Below are 17,193 nucleotides of genomic sequence, written 5' to 3' on the forward strand. Positions count from 1 at the left end.
TTAAGAGTTCCAGTTATTTGATGTGATTCCCTTTAAGAGGGGTGTGCTGGCAGGGGCAGCAACCAGGAAGTGAATTATTTGTTCCAACTGTCTGTTCTGCATTAGAGTTCAACAAGCAAAGAAAGTCATGTTTACCAGCTTCCTGCCTGCAGTCTGCTCCTGGGGTAAGCCATGGCAGCTGTTACAACTCATATGATTAAATATTCCCAATGAGCATTACACTACTCAAGGAAACATATCCCTCGTAAACCAAATGCGTCTGACAAACCTGAATAGAAATATGGTATGCCTTTCTCGCAAGCTCTAATATAACACATGCATGTATACATGAAGATACAGAATGACATGTGCATGTTTTCTCTTTCCATTCCGGATATAAGACTGATGTAATTTGAAATTTCAAATCTAAATCAGGGTGAAAAATACAAAATACTGATGTTTCCATTACTATAGCATTGGGCTTTATTCTTCACTCCACGCCACCAAAGTAACTCTACTGCCTTCAGCTGACTTACTCCCAATTTAAAGTACTGTAAATAAACTTTTATTTATGTATCCAGAACATTTCAAGTAGTTTTATTTAAAAAAAAAAAAAGCTATTTTTTGTGCATTTTGAATTTTCAGCCAAACAGAGCTAGACACAAATCACAAGTAAAAAGTAATCATCCAGTCAATAAGAACTGCATCATTCATCATTTTCAAACATAATTAAAAATAAGAATTAAGAATCTGGAGCTGGAGCGCGGAGCAGTGGAGCTGCAGGTTTTTGCCCGGAGCTGGAGCGGAGCCGGATCACAGAAAATCTTGACTGCTCCACTGCTCCAGTTGTTTTTTTTTTTTTCATTTTCAATCCAAAATTAATGATATTTAGCAAGAAAGTCCTAAAAGTGCCAAAAAGTTTCAGATTGTATAGCAACTGATATTAACATCTACTTTACCACTTTACATAATGTCACAGTTATTCTCACTTCGGCCAAAATCAAGATTTAATGTACAGATACAAAATTACAAAGTTTTTTGGAGATATGTTTTATTAAAGAATCAGATAACTATCAGATATCCAGCAACACTGCAGACTGCTCCCACCCTTGTGCCAAGGTTAGGCGAGTACGTACTCGTGTAGATTAGTTAGATAAGTATGTACTGATAGTTCTTTTGTAAGCGTTGATCAACGAGACGCACTGAGTGCTGCAATTACGGAAAAGTGTGATGCAAGACGCAATATTAACATTAAGATATCGCAAGAGATATTAACCACGTAAGCTCATTTCTCCCACAGGCTCCCATTACCAGTACATTTGTTCATTTGTACATGCTCCCGTATCACTCTGCCGGACTTATTTTATATGTTATCTGTTCGATGGTCTTTTGGTAGCGTTGTTTGTCATTTTAAATTTACTGAAAAAGTCACGTGCAGCAGGCATATAAATATACAGTAAACATTTTTGCGTAAATTAGGAGTGATTTCTGTGATCTATCCAGAGTGATTGGAAAACATCCAACACAACTTTGAGGGTGAATCCTTAGGTCATTTTAAGAAAAAATGAACACGCATCCTAAAATTCTTCCTAAGGGAGCTACAGTCCCTTCAAGGAGGTGATGAAAAGTTAATTTCTGATTAATATCTCAAAAAGTAATGAAATTATGTCTGTGTCTTAGTGTTAGTATGTGCTACCATATTACATTATCCAAAATTATTTAAACCATAGGCGTCCCGAACTGGCGGTTGACCATTTTTATTTTATATTTCAAGAAAGGCTAGATGTCGACTGCCCCTGGCTACGAGCGATAATATTATGTTCCCTAATAAGTTAATAATTTTTGGTTAATATTTATTATTACATTTAAAATTTATGATTCCAAAGTTGAAAAATAAGTAATAAGTAAAATTGTTTGTATCACTCTAAGCATCTAAGCAGATTAAACAGTTTTCTCAGAAACAGTTAATTATACAAAATAAATTAAGAGTACCATTTTAATACATGTTTTAGTATTAAATCATATTCCAGGGTCGTACCTGTTAAATAGTCAAAGATTTAAAAAATACTAAATAAAATTGGCTCACTCCCCCCACTTCACGACGCCTGTAGTTTAAATAATTTTATTTGAATGATGTTGTACGACAGAACGTTGGAAATCAACTTTAACGGGAAAGCGGAAAAACATATTTCTGAACATTTGCTCTCTTTACTAAAAGGACTGTGCTTGCAATTTGAATCCGCTTTCCTGTTAAAGTTTATTTTCAACCTCGTAACGTGTAGCCTCGTTACATCCCAACAATTAATGTTGTAGAACAGCGATAGCACCTACTAACGCTACGGCACATACCAAATTTCATTGATATATCTATATTAAAGCATTTTTGAGATATTAATTAAAAACTTGGAAAATATTTCAAATATTTTTACAGCAAAATTTCACAAGGAAAACTAACTTGCAATTTATAAATAAAAATTTATATTAATTATGTATATTAAAAATACTTCTTACTTCATTAAAACTGCAAGAAACATGTTAAAATATTAAAATATACTTTAATAATAATTTTGTGTAAAAAGAAAATAAGATCGAATTTATTTTGGATTTTCTGGACAAAAATGAAATACCTTAAGCGGTTAAGATATCACAAGCAGGTACATTATAAAAAAAATGTAATGCTTTTGTTCATTGCTTTTCAAAGATCAAAACAAGAAACACTGGGATGCGGTAGCAGCACAGGAAGATTTGGCCATGGCTTCAACAAAAACATCAAATCTGCTCCTGATGATTGATAGCCGATTTACGGAAAAGGATCTCAATGACATCCTTACTTTTGAATTTGAAAAGCCAAAATTTGGGCTTTTGGGAAAAGCAAAGACGAAATCGGCAATGTGCAAGGTGGAAAAGGAAGTGAATGGTGAGCTCAAACCATTAGCTTCAAGACAAGTGAAGCAAGCGCTGTGAAAAGTTTCAGACTTTGGCGGCATGTAAAACGTAACCATCCTGAAAACTATGAGGCTCTGGTTTACAAAAAGGACCAGGAAGATGAGGCAAAACAGAAAGCGGACGCGGCTAAACGACGTTCATCTGGCTCTTTGAAAACTCCTGGAGAAAAGATTTTTTGCGGAGCTTCATCTGAAAAGAAATCCAAAATTGAGCAAACAAAACTTGACTCATATTTGAAGTCCTCAAAGGCTACAGTCACTGTGGATGCCAATACTTTCCATGAAGGGCTGATGGAAATGGTTTGCTTGAGTTCAACACCACTCACTACCTTCAAGCTAAAGAACAAAGGATTCCAAAAAATTGTAGGTGAAATGGGTCGGCAGCTTGGAATTCGACGGGGCACGATGCGGTTCGTCATTTTAGTTGTCAGCATAGCTGAGTCTGGTCGCAAAGAGCTCAAGACAGCTTTGGAGCAAAAATTGTGCTACCTGAAAATGGATGCGGCAACCCGTGGAAACAGAAATTTCCTTGCAATCAATGCTCAGTACTACAAAGAAGGAAAAGATAAAGCTGTGGTAAAAAACCTTGGACATAAATCGACACTGAAGGGAGTCACAATTCTTCATAAGTGAAAAGTAAAAGCTATTTTAGAAAAATTTGGGATCAGTGAAATGCAAGTGCTGAGCGTCTGCACTGACAATGCAGCAAACATGACGTGTGCCGTCAAAAATTCCAGCGAGGACAATGAAACCATTTCTACCTTTGAGAACAGAGATGTGGACAGAAATGAAGCTATTTTGCCTGATGAAGGAACTAAAGGAATGGATGAAATCGAACTCAACATGGATGCTGCTGCACAATGGGTTAATGACCCTAGCCTCATACTTCCAACACGGCTTCATGAGGATGACTCAAAAGTCCAACTGATGAGGTGTGGTATTCACACTCTTCAGTTGGCAATCTGGGATGGACTGAACAAAGAACATGCAAAGAAATTTCTGGCAAAAATTCAACAAGTCGTTGTCAAACTACGAACCCCAAGTATTCAAAGTGTTCTGCTTGATCTACATGGGGTAACTCAATCACTGGATACTGTGACTCGCTGGGGTTCAACATTTGCAATGATTGATCGGCTTCTCTTTTTCAATCTTACTGTGAACAAGTGGCTGCTCCTGGAACAAGAGAACTCAAGTTAACAAAAGCTGAATGGGACAAAGTGAAGAACCTGCGAGACCTCTTGGCAAAGCCAAACCAAACAACTGTGAATCTTCAAGCGATCGATGTAACCCCTGGAGTTTTAATAAAGGAATGGCGAAACCTGTCAAAATTCTTGCAAGAAAATGGTGGACAAATTGCAGAAGGAATTCTATCCTCTGTGCACAAACACGAAGAGAAGCTTTTTGACAATATTAATTTCCTTGCTGGAGTTTATGTTGACCCATGGTCAAGAGAAATATGCTCAAGAGAAATAACAAAGGCAAAGGAAAGGCTCCTTGATATTACTCGACGACTCGAACAACAAAATCTATTGCTACATTTGAACTCAGCGAAAGAAGTTGAAGAAAACGAAACACAAAAAAAGGAGTCATCAACAATTGAATATGCGGTTTCAGAAAGTTCACATCCTTCAGAAATAGCAGGCTGGTCTCAAACTTCCATCTCCACTCTGAACTTGTTCGAGCGTCCACCCTGAGATGTCTTCAACCATCACAGTGAAATGGAGATAATTCAAGCACCAATTCTTTAGAAGATGACGCCTTTGAAAAGGAATTGGATAAACAAGAAAGACGCCGGTGAGTTTCTGCAATTCATAATTGTAATGAAGCATTATTCGAGATAAATTTTTGGGAAGATTGTGAGGCGATGGAGTCTATTGGTAGGCTAAAAGTTAAGTCTGTTTTTGAGGCCATTCACAGCTACTCACACTGCATTCAGGCTGCCTGTAGAATTGCTTCGAGCATGCCAACAACTTAAGCTCGTGTAGAGTGACTGCTTTCAGCTTTAAAGTTAATTTTAAATGATTTGCAGCAGGCTATGAAAGACGACTTGATTGCTGCAATAATTTTTTACAGAATGAATTATGAATGATTCTAGTTTGTATCATTGTTGACATTTAAATTGTTTTAAAAGTCTGAATAAAAATAATATTTTTTCAAAATTACAGTATGCACTCTTTTATTTAGTTAAAAATTCATTTGAGTTGGGGGGCGGAGCGGAGCTGGAGCAGTCACTATTGGTGCCAGAGTGGAGCTGGAGTGGAGCAATTCAAAAATTTGATTGCTCCAAATCCCTGATTGCTTAAATAAATGTGTAATAAATTAAATAGTGTATGCTCCTGGTTAGCAAAAAGAAGTACCAAATTTAGTGTAAAAGTTATATTTAGTTGCAAACCAACATATTTTAATGGTTACCAACCAATGAGAATCAAACTTGCTTTAGGAAAATTAAAAGTACACAATTTAAATCGATGGCCTAAAAATAGGTTTCTTGCTTGCTGATTAAAATCAGTGATTTACACTTCTTTGATTTAAATCAATCCATCCTATTTACTCCTAAGAGCATTCTGGGCCAAAACATTAAAAATGCTGCACAAAATATTTTAAAATTCTTCAAGTTTAATTTGTCAATAAATAAGTGCAGAGACTCCAGCATGGCAGTGGGGAGCACAGGCCACTGGCTGCACAAAGGTGGGAGATCACCATGCAGGCCCCTCACCCCTGGGACACGGACTCAGCGGTGAGGCTGCACCTGACCCTTATGCAGCACCTGGGCCTGGGCCTGCCCCAGAAACACCCTGGGGCCCCCCCTTTGCACCACGCGTACCAAGTGTGGGCACGCAGGCTCAACCAGGCAGGATCCAAGTGCGGAGGGGCTCAGTGTCAGGGGATCCAGGTGTGGTGTGAGAGGATTCTGTGTGGGACAATCTGGATGCAGGCAGCTCAGTGGGGGGTCTAAGTGTGGGGGGATCTGGATGCACACAGGCTTTTTGGGGGGGTTCCAGGTGCAGGGGCAATGGGACTCTGCCAGGGCTTCCAGGTGAAGCTGGTTGGGGCTCAGTGGAGGGATCTGGGTGTGGGGGTCTCAGTGCGGGGGGCGGGGTTGTCTGGATGCTGGGGGAGTGAGGCTTGGTGGGGTGGAGGTGGAGCTATTTGTTGGTCTGGATGTGGGGCTCAGGGTGATGCACGGGGTGGGGGTTTGAGTGGAGGGAGCTCAGTGGGTAGTGGTCTGGGTGCAGGAGTAAGGGTCCGGAGGCAGGGAGTCTGCATGCAGGGGGGCTCCAGATGCAGTGGTTAAGATTCAGTGGGGTGGGGTTCGGGTATGGAGGGCTAGGGGAGTTCTGGATATACACGGTGAGGCCTGGCAGGGGTGTCTGGGTATGGGAGGTCCGGATACATGGGCATTGGGTGGATGGGGGAGCAGCTCCCCGTATAGTGACCCCCCCCCACAGTTGAGGAGCGATGTGGGCAGGAAGCAGGGTAAGATGCTGAGCTTCCTGCAGCTGCGGGCGGTTTCTGGGGGTGGGTTCTGACACAGCCCAGACACTCCTTGCAGGGGAAGATGAAGTCCTGTCCTCTCCTGCCTACAGCCCAGCTGGGACCAGCAGCTGACCGCAGCTCAGGGCAGAAGCTACTGGCTGGGGTGTCATAGAATCATGGAATATCAGGGTTGGAAGGGACCTCAGGAGGTCATCTAGTCCAACCCCCTGCTAAAAGCAGGACCAATCCCCAACTAAATCATCCCAGCCAGGGCTTTGTCAAGCCTGATCTGAAAGTCCCTAACCCTGCAGTAATTTATCTCTCTGCCAGCTGCTCCGGGTGCGTGAAATGACGTACCTGCTCTCCTAGGAAGTGATGCATGACTGTGCTTGCAGCTTCCCTTTGTTTCCCTGTCAGAAAGTCATTTTTCTGTGGGAAAGCAAATAAATCTCAGGGGGACACTAATTCTGCGCACATGCAGTGGCACAGAATTCCCCCAGCAGTACCTATTGCATTCCCTAGATTCTGGGGAGGGTGGTTCTCTCCCCAGCCATCTGCGGCTGTGGCAATAGGCAAGAACTATCAAACCCCAGCACTCCTTCACCTTGCCTCACACCCCGTATGCTGGGAAGGGCAAGGAGGGCAGCATAAAACCATACAAGCAAAACCGTATAGAGAAAATTAATTCTTCAAATCAATCCCCAAACTGCAGGTGGCACTGATTCAGACTAGCAAGCTACTTAAAATGTCTTTTACCCTCCAGAAAGTGTCTTGTTTACCGTGTTGTGGGTTGCTTTAAAGAAAGGATAGAGTTAAAAAGACAACAAAAATTTTACAGCAGGAGCAAAATTGGCTTCCTGCACCACATGCCATGCCAGCAGGGACCAGGAAGAGTGAAAGCAGCAAACTTGTCCTTTAGGGAAAGGATGCATTTTGTTTTGTTTTTCAGAAGCCACCTCAGGTTTTGGTTAGGTTTTTTTTTTTAGCCCACAGTAACACCTAAGCTCTTAACAAAAGACAAAATAATATTACTGCTATTAAAAAGGCAACACAACTAAAAAAGAGGATGCTAATTTAACCATCACTGAAACACAACAAGCAACATTTTGATTCTGTCAGAAACTAAATTAAAACAAAAGCCAAAACCCATGACTTGCACTCATTAAAAGCTGCACGTCATTGGATCACAATCTGTTCTCAAAGGCTAAATTATCCCAACGAGAGCTTTGTAACCAAGTGTTGTTTGCATAGCAACAGATGGGAGAAAAACACCACTCTGGGCTTCTACAGTGCCTTCCTTGCAAGGTCCTCAAAGCACTTCCTAAACATTAATTAGGCAAGCCTTATAATACAATACCAATGCAAGGTAGGTAACGAAAAACACTGACGTTTACAATGAGCTAGCAGCAGAGCTGAGACTAGGACCCATGAGTGCTGCTGCCCCGATTTGAGCTAACCACTGGACCACACGCCTCTAAGATTAAAGCATTCTCTAGAAAGGGATTCAAAATAAAACCCTGTCATCCCAAATGTCTTACTGCTGCCAGAAACAGCATGTAAGTGAGTGACAGAAGTAACGTAGGTGGTGAAACAGGATTTAAATCATTCAAGAGCAGTTCCAGATAGTCCCACAGAATTTACCCAACAGCCCCTTCGTCCAAAATAATCTAATGAATAATTATCAAAAGCAGAAGGAAGAGCAAGGAAATTTATAACCAAGCATTCGTCAGGTCATAAATCATTATTCCCCATTTGAACTCAATTAACTGAATAACCTGTTCAAATGTAAAAATGTTAAGTTTCAAAAGTAGAAAAGCTGCCACTTACTGAGTATGGCAGAATAACTGCACTGTCAGCAGCACTCAGCCAAAAGACTGGCTAGTTAGTCTGAATGAGTTTAAAATCCTTGTCTATAGTCGGTCTTGTTCCTTGCTGGCATGTGAATTGGTATAAAAGAATTCTTGGGGTATAATTCAAATGTTTCTTTTGATTTTAACAAGTTAACCCCAAACAGGCTTCAAAAACAGCACGCTCAGTGGCACAATTAAAACAGAGATGCCTCCTCACCAAAACTAAATTAATCTGAACTAGTTTAATATTGTTTATGAGATTCAAGTAGGGGGCGGTGAAATTCAAATCTGAAGCAGTGAAGTACCAGAGCAGCATGCACAGAGCACTGATACTCTTCATTAGTATCACCAGTTTTTTGTACAATGTGTCTCGGGGAAAGTTACATAACCTACAAGGCAAACTCCTTTTGATGAAATGGTGTTTCGCATACACAGGATAATACACGCCACTGGGAGTACTGACATACCAAACAATTTTTGAATTCAAAAGCTAAAAATGGAGGTGAGAATTTAGGACCCAGTTCAGCAAGGGAAGAAAAAAGTCCATCTGCGCAAATCTGTGCAAGGTCATGGAGGACTTTCTTTCTGTAGAAATCATATATATATTTTCATTAAACAGGCCCGCTGAACTTTAACGTAGCCATTATCAGTAAAGAACTGTGTCTGTAAAAATCAAAATAATTTTGGATATAGTCTATATTTAGCTTAATGTTACTTGGCTCCAGAGCACTCAATTTCTGACTTACACAGCAATAGATTTTTAAATTAAAAATACTGAAAGTTACAAAAAATTTAAATCCATCTTATTTTTACTTGAAATATTAATAAATAGAGAAGAAACAACATAATACAAATGTAAGACCCCGCTGAGGGATTTTCAGGCTATGATAAACCACAATAGCAGAGCGTCTGTCACCAGAACCCCAACCTGAACTAGCTAATAACACAAGAAAAATTGAAGTTTCTCTTTGAAACCATCTTCTGCTTACAATGCCATATATATAAGAAATAATTTGATGTACCATTTTGATACTGCTATAATTTATTCCAGCTGTTCTGACTTTTCACACACGTGCTATGCTCTGCAGTCTTTCAGAAGCCATATAATTGTTTAATGTAAATTAAGATCTATTAATATTTGAAATGCTATGGAGGGAACTGCTTGTCCAGGAGCCACTTAGCTATCCTGCTTAATCCAGTCCTAAAAGGAATGGAATTAAGAAAAGCTAGTGTTAGACTTTATTTACAGACTGCTTCAAGACGAATAAATATTTTTTTTTTCTGAGTTTCACAGTCTCTGTATCTTTGACCTGTTTTTACTTTGTAAAACACAAGAGAAACAAACTGAAATCAGGTCATTTGGGTTCAGTTTCTATCCCTGTTTTTCAGTATCAGTTATCAAAACACAGCAACAACTGATTACTGGTACTTGTCAACAGCATGGTTAAAACACTGTTGAAAAGCTTAACTGGTACTGGCTGTGATTCCAACAATAGCAGCTGGCTTAAAGTCACAGAGAAAAGCCCCCTTCTTTCTTCCAAATCCAAAAATAATCTCCATCCCTTATGTATATGCGTATACATCAGCATGTATAAAGACACATTTTAAGTGGTGTACACAAGTTGCGTAATTTCCCTATTTATTTCATTTGTATGTCTGAAGTTATCATTGCTCATATATAAGAGGATATGAATGTGAAAGGTTGGGGGAACAGATTATATGCTTTCCCCTAATAAATCTAAAGAATGGCTCCAGCCTAACCAGATTCTGAATGTCTTTCCAAGTGTATAGACATTGATCAAAGTAGCATTTATACTACACCATCTGATACGCATAGAATTTCATTTTGGAAGAAGGCGGGTTCTTCAAAATAATAGACATGGATCCCACTTTGCTTTTCCAATGTTAAAAATCAATAGAGACATTTTTCAGTGGCTATTTATCTACTTTCAAATTAAAAACAGTTACAGTGAGAACGTAACAACTTTTTTTTAAATACCAGAACTGTATAGGTGCTCACGAAGATCCACTGATTTATTAAAATATGAAAGACATACATATACACAACACACATACTCCCTTTTGATGAAATTGTCCCATTACTTCTAAAACGAAGCTGCCTGTAATGGCTCAGACACAGTACAGTAAGCAATACATAACTAACAAATCCTTCCTGACATATCAGTGTTCTCAGATGCATCTAGTGACCAGACAGCAACTGTGAAAAATCAGGAGGGGGGAATAGGTTGCCTATATAAAATAAAGTCCTTAATATCAGGATGGTCACAATAATATTGGGACATCTGGTCAGCTTAGCTGCATCAGAAATTTCCCCTAGCCTTCCTCATTGTCCTTCATTAAAGTCTAAGATCATAAAGCAGCAAAATCCCCCTCCCCTTTAAATCACAGATTAGTAACAACTCTTCCCTTTCAAAAAGGAAACACTAAAACACATTATTTTAAATCCTGGCCCAAATTCTGAGATCTCGGAGATGAGAAAATTCTGCATTACACATATCCTACTCTGTTATGGAAGAAGCTCAGTGTTGTTTCCACTGGTGCTCAGGAGGTCACGTGTAGGCACTTCGGTTTATATTGAGTACATCAACAGACTTCCCCCGTATTAAAACAGATTAGGAATTTTCAGCTGAAAACAATCCCCCAAACTGCTTTTGATTCTCCCAGATAGGAATGTGCCTTATGCCCTATAATCTCAAGAGAAATCCCACTCACTGTGCTCAATGCTCTCTGAAATAAATATTTAAACTCAGTTTAAAACTTCTGCAAGCTTAAACATTCTGTGCCTGTAATTCTGATGGCTGGAGAGCGTTCAACAAACTTCACCAGTAAACCATTTTACTTACAACGCCTACAGTCTTATGTCAGGTCCATATCTGAAGTGGCACAGGGATCTGTGCAAAAATCTTGTTTTAAAAAATTTAAATAAGCCAATTCCTGAGACCCACTTTAGAGAATGACCAAGTGAATCTCTGCAGCCCACAAGAGAGGCTAGGGCACTGAAGAATTCACAGGCCCTTCTTGTGAGAACCACAATTTAAGCAATAAAAGAAACACCAAACGTTGTTAAACAGTCCGGCAACACCAGTGATATCCCATCACAGATATACATTCACAGACAGACACACATGGTGTTAGCTTCTCACAGAATTTTGGTAAATTCCTGAGAACAGCCGTGCTGACTCAGGAAATCGCAGCTAGGGACAACGTTCTAGAATAGAATCCCATCTGGTTCCACCTTTCCTGTGCGATCGCCCCCTGCCCCAGGAAGGATGTTTTACAAGGTTTAGCACAACAAAGCGCTTTACAGACCACACGCGGGTGAGGTCACATCACAGCACCCTCCGAAAGCCAGCCACTTCTGGGGAGGAGCGTGGCTGCTGCTAGGCGAAGAGCTCTGAGGGGACCTTTTCCGCCTCTGCGGAGTAACCAGGTCCAGGACATGCATGTGTGGAGTCCGACTGTACTGCGGCGCCGACCCAGGGGGCCAGGGACGCTGCCTCTATGTGCCTGGGTGGAGCCAGGTGAATGTGGGCGCGGGTGGCTGCCCCCCCACAGCCACCCACACGCTGCCCAGGCCCGGCTCCCGTCAGGCTTCAGAAGAGACCACATACCCTGGCGCTCCGGGGTCTGCCCCCCGGCTGCACCTGCAGCCCCTCTCCCCGCCCCGATCGCTGACACGGCGCCTCAAGCCCCGGCAGTGGCCCAAGCCAGGCTGCCTCCAGCTGTTTCCGCCGCCGCCGCCGCCGCCTGCATCCCCTCCCCTCCCCTCCCGGCCGCTGCAGCAGCAGCATCCTCCCCGGCACCTCCACGCACAGCCTCCTAGCTCAGCCCGTCCTCACCCGCCCGGGCTCTCCGGCTTCGCCGCCGCGGCGTCCCCACCCCGGGGCCGGCCCTGCAGCAGCTGCCCCGCTCGGCTCGAGACGCCGCCTTACGCTGCGGCTGTCCCGGGCTGCAGCCCCGCAACTGCCGCGCGCGCTGCTTCTGCCTCCCTCTCTCTCTCTCTCTCTCTCTGTCCCTGCACCTTAAAGGCAGGGAGCACGGGAGCCTCCCCCTCCGACAGAAAATGCTCGGGCTCAGTCTGAACAGCAGCCCGCCCTGCCCCCCGGGCCAATGGAATGTCATAAAGCTCCATCGCTATATCCCGTTGTCTGGAGCTGCTCCCCCTTAGCCACGGGCTGGTGCCTGCCTGGGACATAGCGCACAGATACGGACGACCAGCTCTTGGCGGGCACCCCAGGGGGGCCGTGATTAAGGGTCCCTGGTGCTGCACTGGGTATGCATTTGGATTGTTTTGGTTCCAGAGCTGAACAGACGTCATCAGCAGAAGTGGCATGACATCATACTGGGCACCGCCACTAACAGGCTGCTGCAAAGCTGATGGGAGGCTGCCCCAGCTGGGCTTGTTCTGCAAGCAATAAATCCGCCGTTTTGTGTCACTGAGTTAAGCTACACTCTTGTAATTAAAGGGACACTGGCAAATCAAAAGCCCTATATGAAAACGTTTCCTTTCCTGTGCGAGTAATAAAAGTTCAGGGTTATACAACGCAATGAATAGTTTTCAGAGTAACAGCCGTGTTAGTCTGTATTCGCAAAAAGAAAAGGAGTACTTGTGACACCTTAGAGACTAACCAATTTATTTGAGCATGAGCTTTCGTGAGCTACAGCTCACTTCATCGGATGCATGCGTGGAAACTGCATCGGATGCATGCAGTGGAAACTGCAGTTTCCACGGCATGCATCCGATGAAGTGAACTGTAGCTCACGAAAGCTCATGCTCAAATAAATTGGTTAGTCTCTAAGGTGCCACAAGTACTCCTTTTCTTTTTGCAATGAATAGTGAAACTTCTAATTTATTTTTCACAATGAATACTTCGGGGGGGAGGGGGGGATTTTTGGTTTTGTTTTATTTTGCTTATTTTGAATAGTGAAAGTAGAAGATCCTGTTCCCAATCAGATTCTCCTTTTGTAAACATAATAAAGTAATAAACTGTTTAACTTAAAAAAATTAAAATATCTCTATTAATATTCGATTTTGTGAAAATCTAGATACTGAGTCTAAATGCTTAAAAATATCCATTAAGAGTCTGTCAGCATTTCCACAAAGGAAAGCACAATGGGCACTTGCCATTTTCTTTCTTTTTTATATATCTAAAGACTTGTAAAGTTTGGGTTAACTTTAAAATAACCCTGCTTAGTTTTTAACATTAGAACATTGGGTCCTGTCTAGGCTGGAAAACACTACTGTGATCACATCACAAAAATCACGCCCTTGATCTGGGTTTACTCACAGTGCAGAAAATTCAGCACATGCCTAAAGCTTTGCAGGAGTTGGGCCCAAGAGAATGAAAATTGGCTATTTGAAAGGGGAAGGGATTTTTAGCCAGACTGCTTAAAACTCTTTGTTTTTGGAAAGTGTAATTATTAACTTCCATAATTAATTAACATTTTGAAGGAAGGAAATTTTTGTTAAAAAGATTCAACTCCTCCATCCCTTCAGGTGCCGTGTGAGAGCTCACAATGAACATCTCCTAGATCTTCCAGTGGCCCTCCAATAAAACCAGGGAAGTCTCAATGTTAAATTCCTAATATTTCTAAAATAAAAGACAAGCAGCAAAAAAGGGCATAAACCTAATGTTAAAAAAAATCCTTTGTTAGCCACCTTTCCCTGGACCACTGTTCGAAGTTTGAAATGTGATTTGCCTTAAACCTGTTATTTAGAATAGGAAAAACTTTCCCCCGTTATTTTATATTTGTTGTAAAAAAGCTACTATTCCATCTGTATTTTAAAACAAACAAACCTCTTTAAAAATTGTCATTAAATAAATTGTACCCTCTTATGACTTGGAAGAAACCAAATGAACTCTATTACCAGAGTTGCTGTAACATTAACTGATAGTATTTTACATAAGATGTAATTTATGACAGTATGAAACAGAAACAACCATATCCATTTCAGATCCATGCAAAACACAAACAAATCAGCTTGTCACTTGCAGAACCTCAAAACTGGCAAATAGAAAATGGCATTTTCAAGCTTAATGGGATCTTACATTTCAAAAAGAATTTCCTCTTTGCTTTATTTACTTATTTATTCATATTGAACGCACAGAGCTCATATGGGCTTTTTAGCACATCTCCAGCATTGGGGCTGTGCAAATCACCCAACCTAGCAGAAGTATTGGGAGTCATGATACTTTCAAGAGTATCCCAGCCCACATGCTGGAGCACTCATAAAGGAGATACAGCATATGTTCCTCCGGGCTGTCAGACAGCTCTTATAACATAAAGCAGAAGGAAACTTTTACATGCTTTTACTTAGTGGGTAGTCTTGTGATTCCATTTCCACTTCACAACTACAAAATCTCCTTTTTTCAGGCTTCGTAATTAATTCTGTTTAACTTGCCTTCCCTTCCCTCCCATGGGGTTTTAAATAATTTCTGGAAGTAAGTTACCTTAAAAACAAGAATTGTTCCTCCTGATTGGAAAGTTGCTAATGTGGTACCTATTATTTTAAAAAAGAGCCAATGGAGATCTTGGGAAATGCAGACCAGGGAACCTGACCCCACTCTTTTATTTTTGTTTTGTTATTCTGTTAAGGTTTGCAGAGGTCTTTGAACATGAATGCTAAATATTAATTTGTTATTTAGTATAAATCATTTTATGACTTCAGTACCAGGCAAACTGATGGAGAATTTACTTAAATACAGAATAAATTAAATACTTGGGTTAGTGTGACTTAATTGGGTCAAGTGATCATCGCTTCTGTGATGTAAGGAATATTGAGCTCCTCTAGGTTGCTGGGACTTCTTGAAAAAGCTAATCAAATAGCAGATAAGTTAGGCTACGATTATGTCACAGAGGTCACAGAATCTGTGACTTCCATGACACTTTCCGCCCTAGGGCTGCAGCTCCCAGCCCCCGCCCTGATGTGGGGACCCTACAGCTGCCTAGCTGCGGCAGGGGGCTGGCAGACCCTGCCGCTGTCCAGCTGCCGTGGGGAGCAGCGGACCCCACAGCTGTCCAGCCCCGGCAAGAAGACTCCCCACAGCTGCCCAGCCATGGCGGGCGGTGGAAACCCTGAAGCTGCCCAGCCACAGCCAGCAGTTGGGGGATCCTGTAGCTCCCAGCTGCACCAGGGGCGAGGAGACCCCACAGTAGCCCAGCCCCACGGGCAGGGGGACCCCGGAGCTCCCACACGCAGCAGCGGTAGGGGACCCAGGAGCCCCAGCAGCAGTGGGTGCTGAACCCACCTACCCCTTACCCGGGATATTTTTAGTAAAAGTCAGCATCTATGGCTCAGCGTCTCTTGCTCATGACCTATCCCTGACTTTTACTAAAAATATCTGTAACAAAAACTTTAGCCTTACAGATAAGGGATATCTAGGGCTTATAAGTTTACTTGGAACTTCAAAAGTCTTGTGATAAAGTCCTTCCTAAAAGATTTAGTTTAAAGAAGATTAAGGGATTATTAAGACACAGTAAGGGTTGAAGTCTCATTGTGGATAAAATCTAGTTAAACTTGAGGGCCTTCTCCACATGACAAAGTTGTGCTAGTTTAATTTAAATATTGTCTAAAATATATTGCTTTAGTTAAACCAGTGCACGCCCCTGTGTGGACACTTATTTTCATTTGAGTGGTTCATTTTGGTTTGTCTTAAACAGATTCCTAATCAACATAAACTAAAATACATTGGGGGAGTGAGGTGGGGCGGGGTGGGGGCACTGAGAGGAGCATGACATTGACAGCAGCTGGCAGAGTGCTATTTGAGATGCACTATGTTGCGATTCAATGACAAGACAGCACAAAGCTTTAAGCAAGCAAACAGGCTGGTCTGCCAACGGACTTCTACCTGTCAGCTTTCCACTCTCTCCTTTATTCTTTTCTCTCCCCCCGCGCATTACATTCTCCAACAGATAAAAGGAATACACTGGCTTTGTTTAACATTCTTATTTACCAATTTCTATCTACTGCATTCCTTGCTCTCGGGCCTTGAGCCCAGTCCTGGGAGGCTTCCCACAGTTCATGTCATCTGGGCGAGATTCCAAGGTTCATGCCCTTGAGAGGAGGTGTGTGTGCACAGCTCCTATACAACACTCCGGGTGTGCCCTGAATGTTGCCAAGCGCATGAACCCTGTATGAATCCTACACACTAGGTGCTGGAGCCTTTAGGGCTTTACAGCTGCAGCACTTGCTTAAGCATGGTGCACCTGGCACCACCAAAGACTGTTTCAGGGCAAAGCCTAGTACCACAGCACTCCAGAGACCACATGCAGAGGCAACACTTACACAAGGAGGAGGGAGGCGGAGGACCAGATGGGACATTACTATGGAAACTGAAATTGCTGGGGGTGGGGTGTGTGATGCTAGGAAGAGCCAGAGTTGAAGTCAGAGATTAATATGAATAGTGAAGGGGGAAGCCAGTTGACTAACAGATCACAGTGCTATTGACGGGGCAGATGAGATGGAGTGTTGTTCAAAGGAAGAGGAACAGGGGGAGGAGGAAGCTCTCTGGGGGAGCCAGGAGGTGGAGAGAGTGCGAGATGAAGAGGAGTTCTGAGCATTCCAAAGTAAACAGGAGGAGGGGAGAGTGTGAGGGTGGGGACAGGTATGAGGTTAGAGGATGAAGGACCAGAGGTACCCTGGTGATGGTGGGGAAAGTTGTGGGAGAAAAGGGTGAGGACTAAGGCAGGGCCAGGGTTGGGACAGCCATCACCAGAGAGAAAGAGTAAGAGGAAGCAGAGGTGGGGTCTGGATTTGAGAGGGAAGAGCAACAGGAGAAGATAGAGCTGGTGGGAATACTAAAAGGGGGAGGAAAGAAAAGGTTCTGACTGTGGGAGAAGGAGAAAGAGGAGAAAAGGCAGAGAACGGTAGTTGTTGGAATCAAGAAGGAGCTTAGAAAAGTCAGTTATCTTCCCTTGCA

The 17,193-nt window shown here is 42.3% G+C and overlaps 1 protein-coding gene across 3 annotated transcripts in view; it reads right to left on the minus strand.

Moving 5' to 3' along the window:
* ABHD6 (abhydrolase domain containing 6, acylglycerol lipase) overlaps positions 1–12,270 on the minus strand; it is a 44,619-nt gene extending 32,349 nt beyond the window's left edge. Inside the window, exon 1 of one of the 3 annotated variants that reach the window (XM_073351436.1) lies at positions 12,112–12,270. The gene's annotated coding sequence lies outside the window, so the exon portion shown is untranslated. Of the gene's footprint in view, positions 1–11,115; positions 11,138–11,883; positions 11,961–12,111 lie in introns of those variants that run through there. The other 2 variants (XM_073351438.1, XM_073351439.1) reach the window with 2 other exon arrangements.
* Between the last annotated feature and the right edge of the window lie 4,923 nt (positions 12,271–17,193).

This window comes from Lepidochelys kempii, chromosome 7 (assembly GCF_965140265.1).
Source record: "Lepidochelys kempii isolate rLepKem1 chromosome 7, rLepKem1.hap2, whole genome shotgun sequence".
NCBI lineage: Eukaryota > Metazoa > Chordata > Testudines > Cheloniidae > Lepidochelys > Lepidochelys kempii.